Source organism: Bos taurus, chromosome 1 (genome assembly GCF_002263795.3).
Source record: "Bos taurus isolate L1 Dominette 01449 registration number 42190680 breed Hereford chromosome 1, ARS-UCD2.0, whole genome shotgun sequence".
Lineage (NCBI taxonomy): Eukaryota > Metazoa > Chordata > Mammalia > Artiodactyla > Bovidae > Bos > Bos taurus.
In genome coordinates, this window is record NC_037328.1 from 157,777,051 (window position 1) to 157,795,511 (window position 18,461).

The 18,461-nt window shown below is 41.2% G+C and overlaps 1 pseudogene; it reads left to right on the top strand.

The window, feature by feature from the left end:
* Positions 1-203: 203 nt before the first annotated feature.
* On the top strand, positions 204-18,452 carry LOC112448237 (dihydrodiol dehydrogenase 3-like; annotated as a pseudogene).
* Positions 18,453-18,461: the final 9 nt, after the last annotated feature.

Sequence of the window (18,461 nt, forward strand, 5' to 3'; positions counted from 1 at the left end):
CATTATATAACTTAAGTTATTCTTAAAAAAAAAAAAAAAAAGCAATGTAACTGGCTTCAATTCTCTTCTTACTCTATGGGCACTGGTTTAATTCTTCTCCTCCTGCAATGTATCTGCTAATATTGGACAGTCAGCTGGGGCATTAACTTCCTGTTATTTATAACCAGTGGAGGTGGAAGAAAAGACCAGTGTCTGCTTATTCAGAGGCGAAACAGGCAATGGATCCCAAAGGCCAGAGTGTGAAGCTTAATGACAGCCACTTCATTCCTCTCCTGGGATTTGGCACCGCTGTACCTCCAGAGGTATAAGTACTGGTGTGGGGTTGAGATACAAATAGTAGTGGATGTAACATGAATGGAAGGGACTTGGGCTGTCAAGCACAGAGCTCCTGTGTGACTCTGGGAGGGTCACATGGTTCCACAATCAGGATAGAACTATGTCCTGTGAAAGGGGAGGGAGCATGCCATCTTCACTTTGCATCAGGATTTGAGGCTGTGCTCACCTGCAGATTACTCTGGGTTTCCCCCCAGTTTCTGTCTCTTTCCCAGCTTGGCAGAAGAGGTGAGACTTGGCTGTTAAGATCACTGACTGTCAGCTGCTTTGCTTTGAGGGCAATTGCAATGGCCGGGTTTCTCTGTGTATTTCATTAGTTCCAGAACTCTTACCTCCTTCAAAAAAGATGTGACCCAGAGAAGTATTTGAGGTGGAAGGTTTTAAAGATGAGGTGAATAGGAACTAATGGGAGAGAATTGCTTTTCTACCGTGGGGTGCCTGGTAGGTGCCAGGGAAGACACTCTAGCTCTGTTTTGCCTTGTACTTTCGTTGCTCCTTGGAAACTTCTTCTAGTGGAAAATATAGTGTCATTTGAGGGGATAAGCTACCATCTTACAGGCCAGGTTGTGTAATGTATCCTTGGGTGTTGTAATGTCTTTTTATTAAAGTGTAGTTTTCAGTACTTAGACAGAAAAGGGACTAGCAGACAAGTCTCTAGACCTGAAGCTAGAAAGTTTGCTGTCCATCTTGTCTTTAGAGAATGTAGTTGTGACAAGTTCTGATCCTGAAACTTTGCATCTCACTTTTTTCATTTGGAAAACAGAAGGAAATATTCAGAGGCATTTTGGAAAGAGAAGACAGGACTTTGTAGTGCAAAGTATGGTGAGGGGAGTAATGTGTCAAGGCTAGTACTGAAGCTCACTGGTCCATTCCTCAGCACATTCCCTGAATGCCTGAGCATTTAAGAAAGACCAGGACTGAACCCAACAGAGGGTGGTTACACCAATTATCTACCTCCTTGAAACAGGAAAGATTCTGACACATGAAAAAGATATGGGGTATTATTCAGCATTTAAAACAAAGTTAATCCTGTCATTTGAAACCACACAGGTGAACAGGGAGAACTTCAGCTAAGTGAATTAAACCAGAAATAAAAAGACAAATACTACATGATCTCTTTGTAAGTGGAATCTAAAATAGTAGAATTTATAGAAACAGAAATGATGACCAGAAGCTGAGACAAATCTGGGAAAAATGGAAAGATGTTGGTCAAGAGTCCAGACCTTCAGTTACAAGATGAATACATTGGAGACATGAGGTATAGCACCACAATCATAGTTAAAAATAATGGGTGATACCCTGAGATTTTGTAGAGACTAGATCTTAATCCTTCTTACAAACACCCCCTAAAGTAAGGTATGTGAAGCGATGGATCCTCTAACTAGCTTGATTTTTGTGATCATCAACAATGGATCCTTATATGAGAACGTCACTTTGTACACCTTGAATAGATACAGTTTACATTTGGTATATTCCACATAGCTTCATTGGTAGACAGTGGTCTTAGAAGCTTTCACCTTGCTTCTTGATGCTTTTTGTTATTGTTCAGTCACTAAGTCATGTCCAACTCTTTGTGATCCTATGGATTGTAACAGGCCAGGCTCCCTGTCTCTATCTCCTATAGTTGAGATAGAGTACACTCCTATACCGTGTACCTTATACCTTCGTTGATTTTGTGTCACCTATCTTGTAGTATAAATCATATTCATGACTAAAACTTTATGCTGAGACCTTTGGGTTCTTCTAGCAAATCACTTAACCTGGAGGTGGTCTTGGGGTCCTCCGATGCCAGTGATCGACCACGGATCATTTGGGATGTAAGGATTGCTGCTGCTAAGTCGCTTCAGTCATGTCCAACTCTGTGTGACTCCATAGACGGCAGCCCACCAGGCTCTCCGGTCCTTGGGATTCTCCAGGCAAGAACACTGGAGTGGGTTGCCATTTCCTTCTCCAATGCATGAAAGTGAAAAGTGAAAGTGAAGTCACGCAGTCGTGTACGACTCTTCGTGACCCTATGGACTACAGCCTACCAGGCTCCTCCGTCCATGGGATTTTCCAGGCAAGAGTACTGGAGTGGGGTGCAATTGCCTTCTCCGGATGTAAGGATTACTGGGTATCTATTTATTTATTTATATTTTTTTGGTACTTTCATCTCACTTTATTAATTTTTAAAATAAATGTATTCATTTTAATTGGAGGCTAATTATAATATTGTAGTATATATATATATATATATTTTGCCATACATTTACATGAATCAGCCATGGGTGCATGTGTGTTCCCCATCCTGAACCTCCCTCCCCATCCTATCCCTCTGGGTCATCCCAGTGCACCAGCCTCGAGCACCCTGTCCCATGGATTGAACCTGGACTGGAGATCCATTTCACATATGATACTATACATATTTCAATGCCATTCTCCCAAATCATCCCACCCTCTCCCTCTCCCACAGAGTCCAAAAGACTGTTCTATACATCTGTCTCTCATACAGGGTTATCATTACCATCTTTCTAAATTCTATATATATGCGTTAGTATACCGTATTTGGAGAAGGTGATGGCACCCCACTCCAGTACTCTTGCCTAGAAAATCCCATGGACGGAGGAGCCTGGTAGGCTGCAGTCCGGCGCGGGGGGCGGGGGGGACGGCGTGGGGAGGGGGGGGTTGGTGGCGGGGCGGGGGGACGGCGGGGAGGGGGGGTGGTGTCGCCAAGAGTCAGACACGACTGAGCGACTTCACTTTCACTTTTCACTTTCATGCATTGGCATAGGAAATGGCAACCCACTCCAGTGTTCTTGCCTGGAGACGGGAGCCTGGTGGGCTGCGGTCTATGGGGTCACACAGAGTCGGACACTGATGCGACTTAGCAGCAGCAGCAGCATACTCTATTGCTGTTTTTCTTTCTGGCTTACTTCACTCTGTATAATAGGCTCCAATTTCATCTACCTCATTAGAACTAATTAAAATGTATTCTCCTTAATGGCTAAGTAATATTCCATTGTGTATATGTACCACAGCTTTCTTATCCATTCATCTGCTGATGGACATCTAGGTTGCTACCATGTCTTGGCTATTATAAACAGTGCTGCGATGAACACTGGGGTACAGGTGTCTCTTTCAATTCTGGTTTCCTCAGTGTGTATGCCCAGCAGTGGGATTGCTGGGTCATATGGCAGTTCTATTTCCAGTTTTTAAAGGAATCTCCACATTGTTCTCCATAGTGGTTGTACTAGTTTGCATTCCCACCAACAGTATAAGAGAGTTCCCTTTTCTCCACATCCTCTCCAGCATTTATTGCTTGTAGACTTTTGGATAACAGCCATTCTGACTGGAATGAAATGGTACCTCGTTGTGGTTTTGATTTGCATTTCTCTGATAATGAGTGATGTTGAGCATCTTTTCATGTGTTTGTTAGCCATCTGTTCTCCTTGGAGAAATGTCTGTTTAGTTCTTTGATGCACTTTTTGATTGGGTCTTTTATTTTTCTGGAATTGAGCTGCAGGAGTTGCTTGTATATTTTTGAGATTAATTCTTTGTCCATTGCTTCGTTTTCTGTTATTTTCTCCCATTCTGAAGGCTGTCTTCTCATCTTGCTTATAGTTTCCTTCTTTGTTCAAAAGCTTTTAAGTTTAATTAGGTCCCATTTGTTTATTTTTGCTTTTATTTCCATTACTCTGGGAGGTGGATCATAGAGGGTCCTGCTGTGGTTTATGTCTGAGAGTGTTTTGCCTATGGTTTCTTCTATGAGTTTTATAGACTCTGGTCTTACGTTAGATCTTTAATCCATTTTGAGTTTATTTTTGTGTATGGTGTTAGAAAGTGTTCTAGTTTTGTTCTTTTACAAGTGGTTGACCAGTTTTCCCAGCACCACTTGTTAAAGAGATTGTCTTTTTTCCATTGTATATTCTTGCCTCCTTTGTCAAAGATAAGGTGTCCATAGGTGCATGGATTTATCTCTGGGCTTTCTATTTTGTTCCATTGATCTATATTTCTGTCTTTGTGCCAGTACCATACTGTCTTGATGACTGTAGCTTTGTAGTATAGCCTGAAGTCAGGCAGGTTGAGTCCTCCAGTTCCATTCTTCTTTTTTAAGATTGCTTTGGCTATTTGAGGTTTTTTGTATTTCCATACAAATTGTGAAATTATTTGTTCTAGTTCTCTGAAAAATACCATTGGTAGCTTGATAGGGATTGCATTGAATCTATAGATTGCTTTGGGTAGTATACTCATTTTCACTATATTGATTCTTCTGATCCATGAACATGGTATATTTCTCCATTTATTTGTGTCATCTTTGATTTCTTTCATCAGTGTTTTATAGTTTTCTATATATAGGTCTTTTGTTTCTTTAGGTAGATTTATTCCTAAGTATTTTATTCTTTTCATTGCAAAGGTGAATGGAATTGTTTCCTTAATTTCTCTTTCTGTTTTCTCATTGTTAGTATATAGGAATGCAAGGGATTTCTGTGTGTTAATTTCATATCCTGCAACTTTACTATATTCATTGATTAGCTCTAGTTATTTTCTGGTGGAGTCTTTAGGATTTCTATGTAGAGGATCAAGTCATCTGCAAACAGTGAGAGTTTTACTTCTTCTTTTCCAATCTGGATTCCTTTCATTTCTTTTTCGGCTCTGATTGCTGTGGCCAAAACTTCCAAAGCCATGTTGAATAGTAGTGGTGAGAGTGGGCACCCTTGTCTTGTTCCTGACTTTAGGGGAAATGCTTTCAATTTTTCACCATTGAGGATAATGTTTGCTGAGGGTTTGTCATATATAGCTTTTATTATGTTGAGGTATGTTCCTTGTATTCCTGCTTTCTGGAGGTTTTTTTTTTTTTTTTTTTTTATCATCAATGGATGTTGAATTTTGTCAAAGGCTTTCTCTGCATCTATTGAGATAATTATATTGTTCTTATCTTTCAATTTGTTAATGTGGTGTATTACATTGATTGATTTGCAGATATTGAAAAATCCTTCCATCCCTGGGATAAAGCCCACTTGGTCATGATGTATGATCTTTTTAATATGTTGTTGGATTCTGTTTGCTAGAATTTTGTTACAGATTTTTGCATCTATATTCATCAGTGATATTGGCCTGTAGTTTTCTTTTTTTGTGGCCTCTTTGTCTGATTTTGGTATTAGGGTGATGGTGGCCTCATAGAATGAGTTTGGAAGTTTACCTTCCTCTGCAATTTTCTGGAAGGGTTTGAGTAGGATAGGTGTTTGCTCTTCTCTAAATTTTTGGTAGAATTCAGCTGTGAAGCTGTCTGGTCCTGGGCTTTTGTTTGCTGGAAGATTTTTGATTATAGTTTCAATTTCCGTGCTTGTGATGGGTCTGTTAAGATTTTCTATTTCTTCCTGGTTTGGTTTTGGAAAGTTGTACTTTTCTAAAAATTTGTCCATTTCCTCCAAGTTGTCCATTTTATTGGCATATAGTTGCTGATAGTAGTCTCTTATGATCCTTTGTATTTCTGTGTTGTGATCTCTCCATTTTTATTTCTAATTTTGTTGATTTGATTTTTCTCCCTTTGTTTCTTGATGAGTCTGGCTAATGGTTTGTCAATTTTATTTATCTTCTCAAAGAACCAGCTTTTGGTTTTATTGATTTTTGCTATGGTCTCTTTTGTTTCTTTTGCATTTATTTCTGCCATAATTTTTAAGATTTCTTTCCTTCTACTAACCTTGGGGTTCTTCATTTCTTCCTTTTCTAGTTGCCTTAGGTGTAGAGTTAGGTTATTTATTTTACTTTTTTCTTGTTTCTTGAGGTAAGCCTGTATTGCTATGAACCTTCTCCTTAGCACTGCTTTTAAAATTTCCCATAGGTTTTGGGTTGTTGTGTTTTCATTTTCACTTGTTTCTATGCACGTTTTGATTTTTTTTAATTTCTTCTGTAATTTGTTGGTTATTCAGCAGCATGTTGTTCAGCCTCCATATATTGGAATTTTTAATAGTTTTTCTCCTGTAATTGAGATCTAACCTTAGTGCATTGTGGTCTGAAAAGATGCTTGGAATGATTTCAATTTTTTTGAATTTACCAAGGCTAGATTTATGGCCCAGGATGTGATCTATCCTGGAGAAGGTTCCATGTGCACTTGGGAAAAAGGTGAAATTCATTGTTTTGGGGTGAAATGTCCTATAGATATCAATTAGGTCTAACTGGTCTATTGTATCATTTAAAGTTTGTGTTTCTTTGTTAATTTTCTGTTTAGTTGATCTATCCATAGGTGTGAGTGGGGTATTGAAGTAGCCAACTATTATTGTGTTATTGTTAATTTCCCCTTTCATGCTTGTTAGCATTTGCCTTACATATTGCAGTGCTCGTATGTTGGGTGCATATATATTTATAATTGTTATATCTTCTTCTTGGATTGATCCTTTGAGCATTATGTAGTGTCCTTCTTTGTCTCTTTTCACACCCTTTATTTATTTTATTTTTTTCACACCCTTTATTTTAAAGTCTATTTTATCTGATGTGAGTATTGTTCTCTTTTGGTCTCTATTTGCATGGAATATCTTTTTCCAGCCCTTCACTTTCAGTCTGTATGTGTCTCTTGTTTTGAGGCTGGTCTCTTGTAGACAATATATATAGAAGTCTTGTTTTTGTATCCATTCAGCCAGTCTTTGTCTTTCGGTTGGGGCTTTCAACCCATTTACATTTAAGGTAATTATTGATAAGTATGATCCCATTGCCATTTACTTTGTTGTTTTGAATTCAAGTTTATACACCCTTCCTGTGTTTCCTGTCTAGAGAAGATCCTTTAGCATTTGTTGGAGAGCTGGTTTGGTGGTGCTGAATTCTCTCAGCTTTTGCTTGTCTTTAAAGCTTTTGATTTCTTGATGGAGAAGTTTAAATAAAGTATCTGAACTTCTGAAACCATTCCTTTCCTTTTAAAAGTAAGCAGTTTATGAAACAGCATAGACTTAAAAGTAAAAATACTCTTGTTGCCTGATCATTGAAATAATACATATGTATGACAGAATATTTAGATAGAGAAGGGACAGGATAGGAAATAAAGATCAGCTGTGTTTACCCATTCGCTAATACTTACCTTTGGGGCATTTAGCTTGTAATTTTCCTAGACACATATGTGAGTTTGTTTGTTTGTTTACAAAGACATATAAACTTCAGTGTACAGATTGCAACTTCATTTGAAACAGCCTAAGTATCTTGGTAAGCTAAAAATATGATTTTAAAAAAATCCAGTATTATATTTTCCTTCCTGTTTAGCAAGCAGCACATTTTAGTCATTTATGTGATTTCTTATTTGTTGCCCATGCTCAGCATTTTGATGAATCCTTACATATTTTGAGTTTATTCATTGGTCATTCAGCAAAACTTTATCGACATTCTTTAGAAAGACATTGTCATATCAACAAATGTCAATAAGTGAAATGAGAAATGTCTTGAGTCATTAGTCTCATGGAGAATGAGACTGTGAATGAAATCAGGAGAGTTTAACTGTTAGAAATGGGTAAGTGCTTGTTGAGATAATTCTGCACAATCTCTCCCATTTCTATACTTCTGTTAGATAGAGGCATCAACTACACTTCATTTAACACAACTTTTCATTTGTAAAACACAGCCTTGAAACACAGAGACAGTGGCTCCCTGCATTTCTCTGGCACAGAGAACACTTATTCCAGGAAGGAAGAGTGTTCATGGAACATTTAAGAGCCAGAAAGTGGACTGATATGGGTAGAAGTTAGTGAAGTAGGGAGACAGGAGATGAAGACAGGTCAGAGAGCCGGTAGGGAAGGGGGTCCTTGTCATATAGGCTTTTAAAGGACTTACTGTGAGGGAAATGAAGAAGGAGATTTCCAGAACCCTGCTCCCGGACCCCCTCTCATAGCCAATGGCCACCCTGGCACTTCCAGATGTCCTGCTGGTCTGAGCTGTCTCTGTACCCTCACTGTCCACTCTGCCCAGCATGGGCGGCCCTCACCCCAGGGGGAGTGAACTGGATCCAGAGGCACTGAGGGGGCATCTGTGGGCTGGGGTGGGCACACAGACTGCTCAGTAAATGGGCCGAGTCCTGGGCAGTGTCCGGTGACCCCCTCAGCCTGTTCCAGGAGCAGGAGCTGGTGCATGTCTCAGGAGAGGAGTCAGGTTCCCGGGCCTCCTGTGGGTCCCCGTGGGTTCACAGCAGCTGCAGGGCTGCGACCTCCCAGGTCGTCCCAGCATGTGGCGTGCACGGGTCTCTCCAGGGAGAACTTCTGAACCCCTGTTCCTCCTCCTCGTCTGGGGCACTCCTGTGGGCTCAGTCCTGATCTGACGGCTTCTCTTCCCTTCCCACCCAGCTCCATGGGGATGGTTCTATCCAGCCTTGGTGTGGAGGAGTCTTCCTGCTTGTGTAGTGTGTTTTCAGGAGATGGGACCCCTAATGTTGCTCGGGGGGAGCTGAGCTCAGCGTCCTCTTGCTCACCTGGAGCTCCTCCTCAGAACAGTGTGTGACATTCACAGTGCACTGTGGCTCTGTGATTGTTCAGGAAGAGTCGGTGTGAATTTTGTTTTCTTCCTTTCATGAATCAGGCTTCCCAGGTAGGGCAGTAGTAAAGAATCTGCCTGACAGTGCAGGAGATATGGGTTCGATCTCAGATCCAGGAAGATTCACTGGAAAAGGAAATGGCAGCCCACTCCAATATTCTTAGCTGCAGAATCCCATGGACAGAGCAACCTGTGTGGCTACTGTCCATGGGTTGCATAGTTGACTTAGCGACTAAACAGTAACAAAACCGTTTCATGGCTCATTGTTTTCTCTTTTTTCACCCTTTTTTTTTTTTTTTAAGCTTTGTTGTTCACCTTTCTTTACTGTATGCCTTTTCTCTCTCTCCCCTCTGTGTGTTTATGACTGGGTACTTGGACAAGCACAGGACACCCACTGTTTGCAGATTTGTACCACATCCTGATTGTCCTTCACTAGCTGGCATGGGCATGTGTCTGTTCATGGATCAGCCCAACAGGAAACTAAGGGAAACTCAGTTCATTTCTGAGTCAACAACTTACCTGACCCATGAGACCTTTCTATTTCTGGGGAATTTATCATTGTTTTTGAATGCCTTCAGTTCAGTTCAGTTCAGTTGCTCAGTCATGTCTGACTCTTTGTGACCCCATGAAAACGCAGCACTCCAGGCCATTTCCTTGTCCATCCACCAGCTCCTTAGAGGTGTTAGCCCAAAACTCATGTCCATTGAGTTGGTTGGTTGCCAATCCAAACCAATCTCATCCTCTGCCAACCATTCTCATCCTCTGTCATTCGCCTTCTGCTCCTGCTCCAGCTTTCCTGGCATCATGGTCTTTCCAATGAGCCACCTCTGTCACATCAGTCACCAAAGATTTCGCTTCAACATCAGTCATTCCAATGAACACCAGGACTGATCTTTTAAGATGACTGGTTGGATTTCTTTGCATCCAGGGACTCTTCAAGACTCTTCTCCACACCACAGTTCAAAATATCAATTCTTCGGGCACTCAGCTTTCTTTATAGTCAACTCTCCTCCATACATGGACTACTGGAAAACCATAGCCCTGACTAGACGGACTTTGTTGACAAAGTAAGTCTCTGCTTTTTAATATGCTTCTGGGTTGGCCATAACTTTCTTTTCAAGGAGTCCAGGTAGTAAGCGTCTTTTAATTTCATGGCTGCAGTCACCATCTGCAGTGATTTTGAGGCCCCCCAAAATAAATCAGCCATTGTTTCACTGTTCCCCATCTATTTGCCATGAAGTGGATGGGACCGGATCCCATGATCTTTGTTTTCTGAATGTTGAGCTTTAAGCCAACATTTTCACTTTCCTCTTTCACTTTCATCAAGAGGCTCTTTAGTTCTTTTTCACTTTCTGCCCATAAGATTCCTTACTATTCCCAAATCCATACCCTAGTTCCTATCAGAGTTTACATGGTTTGTATGTGTCTCCACCCTACTCCCTGACCCAGGCCCCATATATATTAGTCCCCTGTAGCTGTAACGAGCCACTCCAGTGCTCTTCAGTTCAAGCTCAAAATAAGTGAAATGGACACCAGTTTCCAGGCAAGCACCAAGTAGGGGAGAATATTTCAGGTAAGGATTTCTGCGAGAGTCTGCTTTGAGGGAAGTAGCAGGTGCTAAGCGCTGCATTTTACGGGATCAAGGGTGGCTCTGTTCAAGTCAGGGGAGATGAGTGTGAAAAGAAAACCACACAGAAATATTCTTCCAGTCTTCTGGATCTTCCCTAGTTTGTGTGTTCACTTTGTTGTTGTAGATGTTGTTTGACTCTTTCCAGAACTCCTATGACATTTTTCAGGTGCTTTCTCTTTCCATACTTCCTTTCCAAGGGAGACTTCACTCCTCCTAGCTCACTATTTTGCTGACATCACTCTATGTGTTCAATTGAATTTTCCGTCACAACATCCCACTTGTACCAGTGCATCATGATTTCTCTTACTCTTCCCAAATTTGTTGCAATTTCAGTTGTTTATAGGTTTTTCTTTATGAATAATGTTTAGCACAATAATAACTATGTAAAATATATATGATTACATAATAAGTACTCTAAAAGTTATGTAACTTAGTTCAAGGTATAAACACTCAAGAGTCAGTTTGAACCTGCACATGGTACCCACAAATTATTAATGATACACTAATAAACACTTGCCAAAATGTCTGGTTTTGGTACCCTTTCAGAATTTCACCCTAGTCATGTCTGTAAGGGTTTCTCAGGTGGCCCAGTGGTAAGAATTCGCCTGCCAATGTAAGTGAAACAAGAGACTTGGGTTGGATATCTGGATCAGGAAGATACTGTGTTGTAGAAATGACAACCCACTCCGGTATTCTAACCAGAAATTTCATGGACTGTGAGCCGGGCTGGGTACAGTCCATGGGGTTTTAAAAAAGTCAGACATGACTTACTGTTATACCTCCACCCACCATAGGTGTGTAAAAGCAAAATAATATTGCTGCTGGAAAATTTAAAAAGGCAAATTTGGTTTGTTTCACATTTTGATTCTTTATTAAGAGATTACATTTTGAAAATGCTTAATAATTAACACTTAATTGGTGTGGTTAGTGTGTCTTTCTGTACTATGAAGAGTTGTTTCAGTGATGTTTGATCAAATGGGCTTCATAATTAGAAAAGTGAATTGACTGATATGTGGAGGTTTCTGTGTAATGTTTGGTCAATAATTGTTTGGCAGATATTACTCATTACATAACTAAAGTTTTTCTGATTAAAAAAAACAATTGTACTTGATTCAATTCTCTTCTTACTCTGTGGGCACTGTTTAATCCTTATCCTCCTCCAATGTATCTGCTAACATTGGACAGTCAACTGGGGTGTTAATGTCCTGTTATTTATAACTGTAAAGCAGAAGAAAAATCAGTCTACTTATTCAGATTAGAAACAGGCATGGATCCCGAAGGCCAGAGAGTAAGCTAAATGACAGCCACTTCATTCTGTCCTGGATTTGGCACGCTGTATCTAAAGAGGTAACAGAGGTGTTGGGGTTGAGATATAAAAGTAGTGCATGTAACATAATTGGAAGGGACTTGAATTGTCAAGCACTAAGCTCCTGTGTGACTCGGGAGGCTCATTGGTTCCACTAACCAGGCTAGAACCATGCCTTGTGAAAGGGGAGAGAGCATCCAATCTTCACTCTGCATCAGGGTCTGAGGCTGTGCTCACCTGCAGATTCCTCTGGTCCCTCCAGTTTCCATCTCTTTCCAGCTTAGCAGAAGCAGTGAGACTCTGCTGTCCAGACATTGACTGCTAGCTGCTTCTCTCTGAGTGGATTGCAATAGCCAGGTTTCTCTGTATATTTATTAGTTTCAGAACTGTTCCTCCTTCCAAAAAGACATGAGAAATATTTGAGATACAAGGTCCTGAAGATGAAATGGCTGAAAACTAATGGAGAGAATTGCTTTTTACTATGAGTGTCTGCTTGGTCCCATGCTAGACACACTGCAGCTGTGTTTTTTGCTATACTTCTGTTTCTGCTTGACTTTTGAGGGGATAAGCTACAGCCTTACAGGCCAGGCTTCATAATGTATTCTTGGGTTTTGTTGTGTCTTTTTATTAAAGTATAGTTTTCATTGCTTGGAAATGAGGGGCTAGTGGACAAATCTCTAGACTGGGAGCCAGAAAGTTTTCTGTCCATCTGGTCTTTAGAGTATGTAGCTGTGACAAGGGGCTGCTACTGCTACTGCTAAGTCACTTCAGTCGTGTCCGACTCTGTGCGATCCCGTAGATGGCAGCCCACCAGGCTCCCCCATCCCTGGGATTCTTCAGGCAAAAACACTGGAGTGGGTTGCCATTTCCTTCTCCAATGCATCAAAGTGAAAAGTGAAAGTGAAGTCGCTCAGTCGTATCCAACTCTTAGCAACCCCATGGACTGCAGCCTACCAGGCTCCTCCATCCATGGGATTTTCCAGGCAAGAGTACTGGAGTGGGGTGCCATTGCCTTCTCCCAAGACGGGCTGACTGGTCATTAAACTTTGTGTCTCATTTCTTCATCTATAAAACAGAAGGAAATATTCAGAGACCCTTTCAAGACAGAAGACAGGGCTTGTTTCCTTGTAGTGCAAAGTGGGATGAGGGGAGGGAAGGGACCAGGCTATACTGAAGCTCACTGGTTCATTCCTCAGTACAGTCCCAAATAACTGAGTATTTAAGAAAAACCAGGACCAACAGAGGGAAGTTAGACCATTTATCTAGTTCCTTGAAACAGGAAAGATTCTGAATCACATAAAAAGAAATCGAGTATTATGCAGCATTAAAAACAAAGTTAATCCTGCCATTTGCAACCACACAGATCAACCTGGAGAACATTAAGTTAAATGAGAGAAGCCAGAAATAGAAAGACAAATACTTCATGATCTCTATATGGGTGAAATCTAAAAAAGTGAAACTCACAGAAGAAGAGAGTAGAGGAATGGTGACCAGAAGTTGAGGACAAGGCTGGGAAAAAGGGAAAGATGTTGGTCAAAGGGACAGACCTTCAGTTTGAGATGAAGAAGTCTTGACCCCTGATGTTCAGCACGGTGACTCCAGTTAATAATAATGGATTCTATCTTGAGATTTGCTAAAAGAGCAGATTTTCAGCGTTGTCACAAATCCCCTCACAAATTAGCTATGTGAGGTGATGGATCTCCTGGTAGCTTGATTGTGATCATCAATAACAGTAGGTAATTATAAGCAGTACTTAACACTATTTTACCACTAGTGCCACCTGGTGCTGGTTGTAAAGAATCTACCTGCCAGTGCAGGAGATATAAAAGGTTAAGGGTTCAATCCCTGGGTTGGGAAGAACCCTGGAGGAGGGCATGGCCATCCACTCCTGGATTTTTGCCTGGAGAATCCCTTGAACAGAGGAGCCTGGTGGGCTGTGGTTGCCATAGGGTGGCAAAGAGTTGGACATGACTGAAGCAACTTAGCATGCATGCACTTATATGACAATATCACTTTGTATACCTTGAATATATATATATATACATACATATATATATATGTATTGTATTCTGTGTGGCTTCACTGGTAGCCAGAAGTCCTAGAAGTTTTCACCTGGTTTCTTGATGCTTTTACCATACATCTTATACCTTTTGTCAATTTTGCTTCAGACATCTCACAGTATAAATCCTATCCATGGGTTCTAACAGCAAATCATTGAACCTGGAGGTGGCCTTTGCGTCCTCTGATCAACCACTGATTGCCTGAGGTTGATGAGTTCCTGGGTGTCCTTTTAATTGGTGACCAGGAACATTCAGGAAACTGTCATGGGTTCATCACACGCACACAGAACTACCCAAAGAAAAGTTGAATCTTGGAAAGATCAAAGCTTGTGCTTTAACAATCTTTTAACCCATGTGAATATGTAAGTACTACCTTTGTTGCTCATGTATGTTCCTAAGAGCGAAGCTCTGGAGGCAACCAAATAGAGGTTGGGTTCCGCCATATTGACTGTGCTTGTGTGTAGCAAAATGAAGAGCAGGTTGGCCAAGCCATTCAAAGCAAGATTGCAGATGGCACTGTGAAGACAGAAGACATTGCCTATACTTCAAAGGTGCTGTGTGTGTTTTGTGTGTGCACATGTGGGCAACTGATTGTGCCCAGGTGACTATTGTATAATAAGATCATTGTTTGGTGAAGAATTGTTTGGTGACCCATGTTTATTGTTACATTCCTGATGCTGCTGCTGCTGCTAAGTCGCTTCAGTCGTGTCCGACTCTGTGCGACCCCATAGACGGTAGCCCATCAGGCTCCTCTGTCCATGGGATTCTCCAGGCAAGAACACTGGAGTAGGTTGCCATTTCCTTCTCCAATGCATGAAAGTAAAAATTGAAAGTGAAGTCACTCAGTCGTGTCCGACTCTTTTCGACCTCCTGGACTGCAGCCCACCAGGCTCCTCCGTCCATGGGATTTTCTAGGCAAGAGTACTGGAGTGGGGTGCCATCGCCTTCTCTGTGTTACATTCCTAAAGTATTGCAATTCCCTGGTGTCCAATGGTTAAGACTCAGTGCTTTATTGCCATGAGCCCAGATTCAATCCTTGGTAAGTGAAGTAATATTCCAAAATCCATGTGTAAGCAACCGCCACCCCCCAAAAAAAATTTCCTCAAGTATTATTAACACAGCTTCCATTCTTTAATCTCTGCAGCTTTGGTGCACTTTCCTTTGACCAGATTTGATCTGACCAGCCTTGGAAAAGTCACTGAAAGTTCTTCAACTGGACTATGTTGATCTCTATCTCATTCATTTCCGAGTGGCCATGAAGGTTGGAAATTTGTGTAATCACTTCTATAGTACTTCTTTTTTCAGAATGTGTATCAACTTGCATGCATTGTTGAATTAAAGATTTGTCTTAGTAGGTTGCAGCAAGGGTTTCACTAGAGTAGAATCTCCTTAATAATCATTCGTTATCATCTTTTTACTGATTTTCTTTGAATCCGTTACAGGCCTCCCAGAGAAAGGAGTTAAAGAATCTCTCAGTGTCTGCCTCAAAAATTTGAGGAAATAGAAATAGGCAGGTTCTGCACACAGTCCTGAATATGACTCCCGAGTCTCTAGGGATTTCATGAAACAAGAGTTTGGTGCAGACATAATGAGCAATGACACAATCTTATATCGAATGTGATTTCTTATCCCCTTTCATCCTTTCGAGTTGAGCAAATTTGGTGGGTGCCCCATCTGGGTGCTAAAACTAGCAGACATCACAGGGACTTGGGAAACCTTGCCTGCACTGTTGCTTGTCTCCATGACAAAGTCTGTAGACTGCACTTAGACTTTAAGAACTGTATTATTATGCTGTATTATTATGTAGACGGGAGTTTCCTGGCAGTCCAGTAGTTACGACTCCATGCTTTCACTGCTGAGGCAAGTTGAGTTGAGAAGGAGTTCAATCCATGTTTGGGGAATTAAGATCCCACAAACCTGAGGGAAAAAACAAACAAACCCCACAATGAAACTACAACAACAAAAAACTGTGTTATATAGAACTCTTGATTTTAAGTTACAGAAATCTACTCAAGCCATCCTATGCAAAATAGCTTAGAGGATTATGTAGATGGGAAGTCCAACTCATGGATAGATTTAAGGATTTGCTGTACTCTTCAGAAATGTCTATTTTTTCTATCTCTTATCATGACATTGGAGGCTTTCCCTGTGGCTCATCAGTAAAGAATCTGCCTGCAATGCAGGAGCTGCAGGAGATGTGGGTTTGATCTCTGGATTGGGAAGATCCCCTGGAGGAGAGTTTGGCAACCCACTCCAGTATTCTTGCCTGGAGAATCCATAGACAGAGGAGCCTGGTGGGCTACACTCCATGGGGACACAAAGAGTCAAAAATGACTGAAGCAATTTAGCACATGCACATCATGACATTACTCATGATTTGCTTTATTTTTACTGAATATTGGTGACATTTTCGACTGGTGGCAAATATGGTCTTGGGGCAGCTCAAGGCTCATGGTCATGAACGTTTGAGAGCATGTCTGGATCTTCCACATTCCATATCAACCTAATGAGAGCCTCGATGGTTCACATGCCTGCCCTAGGGCATCTGATGCTCAGATGGAAAAGGAAGTCTGATTATCCAATCACATCAAGATTGAAAGTTTTATTCTGGAAATTATGTCACGTAACTTACTGCCTTTTCCAGCTCAAGAGAAGCATTTCAAAAGAGACAAGTACAAGGAACAGACAAAATCCACAAAAGTCATGGGAATTCCCTTTTAGGACCTAGAAAAACATTTATTACTGTATATGTATATATATATATATATATATAAAGTGTAAGAGATTAGGATATGCCTCCCTCCTAAAGACATTGCTTACAACTCCATATATGCAAATACTAGTATCCAGAATATTGTAACCCCTACCTCATGGAGGTTTACTACCTGGTGCCAAGCAGCCAGGCTAAATGTAGAGATATTACTTTGTGACATCTCTAAAATGACTACCTCTATTCCAGCCAGGGGAGGAATTGCTTCCAAAAGATGAAAATGGAAAAATTATATTAGACTCAGTGGATCTCTGTCACACATGGGAGGTGAGTCTGGGGAGGAGAAAATCAGGGGAGGAGCCAGGAGGGGGAACCTCCTTCATTTCTTCCACCTGTGAGAATGGGCTGTGGCCCATCAGAGTCAGCAGTTCATGAATCTAAGGGTTGTGATGCTGGGGTTTTGGGGAGGAAACCATTGCTGGAATGCTCACAGAGAGGAACAAAGGAGGAGAATATGGGACAGTGAAGACAGGCATCTCTTTCCTTCCATATATGTATTCTCAGGGATTTTTCTAAGGAGGAAATGGTAATTGCCGTTTTTGTGTCACAACTTCATTTTTCCTCTTGATAATCAATGCTAATTCTTGATGGGTGACCCTGTTGACAGATAATTTTCAACATTTATTTTTGCTCTATTGTCCATTCTAAGTGACTGTGCACACCGCCCCCCCCTTCTTCCCTAGGCCCTGGAGAAGTGTAAGGAGGCAGGGCTGACCAAGCCCATCATGGTGTCCAACTTCAACCACAAGCAGCTGGAGAAGATCCTGAACAAGCCGGGGCTCAAGTACAAGCCCGTCTGCAACCAGGTGAGCAGCTTGGCTCCTCTCCCTCCTGCTCTTCACAACCTCCTTCTTGCCCTGGAGCCTGATGTCTGTCTGTCCTCCCCTCCTGTTCATCCGACTTTTGTGGACAGAATATTCTAGAGGGCAGAGCCTCTGTATGGATGGAATACTATGAATAGAACCCACAATGGTATCCCTGTTTGATAAAGTCTGGGTGGAAAAGCTGGGGAGGGGGTCCTGCTAAATTGTGGTGGAGACTGAGGAAAGGTAAAGAAGGTGAAGAAGGGTTAGACTAGTCACCCAGAACTTAGAGGAAGGTGGTGTTTACCTGAGCCTAAAGGGTGTCCAGAAATGGATGTTGAAAGTGCCTGGGAGGGAACTGTGGAAGGGAAGGAGGACCACGAAACATGGCATGGAGTGTAAAGAAAGTTAAATCGCATAATATTGGTTTAAAATTTGTGTGGGGTTTGGATGGCTGAATCCTTAGTCTTAGTGTTTCAGCTTTTCTGGGTCTTCAGTACCGAAAATGTGCTGAAGACTATGAAAGTCATCCAGGTGAAAGACTGAAGTCAAAGGCTCATGGTGATATTAATGATCAATAAAATATTTACTCAGAAACATTTACTCATATGTAGAGCTCACCTTGTGAGCTACTCAAGCTTGGAATGGTTCTCTCATCCAAGTCTATCATAAAATTAACTTTTAAGCACACTTCTCTCAATTTTTATCTTGATGTTAATATTTCAAGTTTATATTTAAGTTGTAGTTTTTCCTTTAGCATTTTTTTAAACTTTTAATTTTCTCTGTTTTATTAATATTACTTTCCCAAATAATCTGACACTCTTCTCTGTTGGCATTCTACAGGTGGAATGTCACCCTTATCTCAACCAGAGTAAACTGTTGGATTTCTGCAAGTCCCGTGATATTGTTCTTGTTGCCTATAGTGCTCTGGGATCCCAAAGAATAAAAGGATGGTAATGAACCCTAAGGAAGACAACACGGTGTTTACCTAAAATTCAGTTTTTGAGGAAATGGTTTCAATCATACAGTACTCAGTGGTCTGGAGATAACTCTCATAGGCAGGGGGAATAAAAGG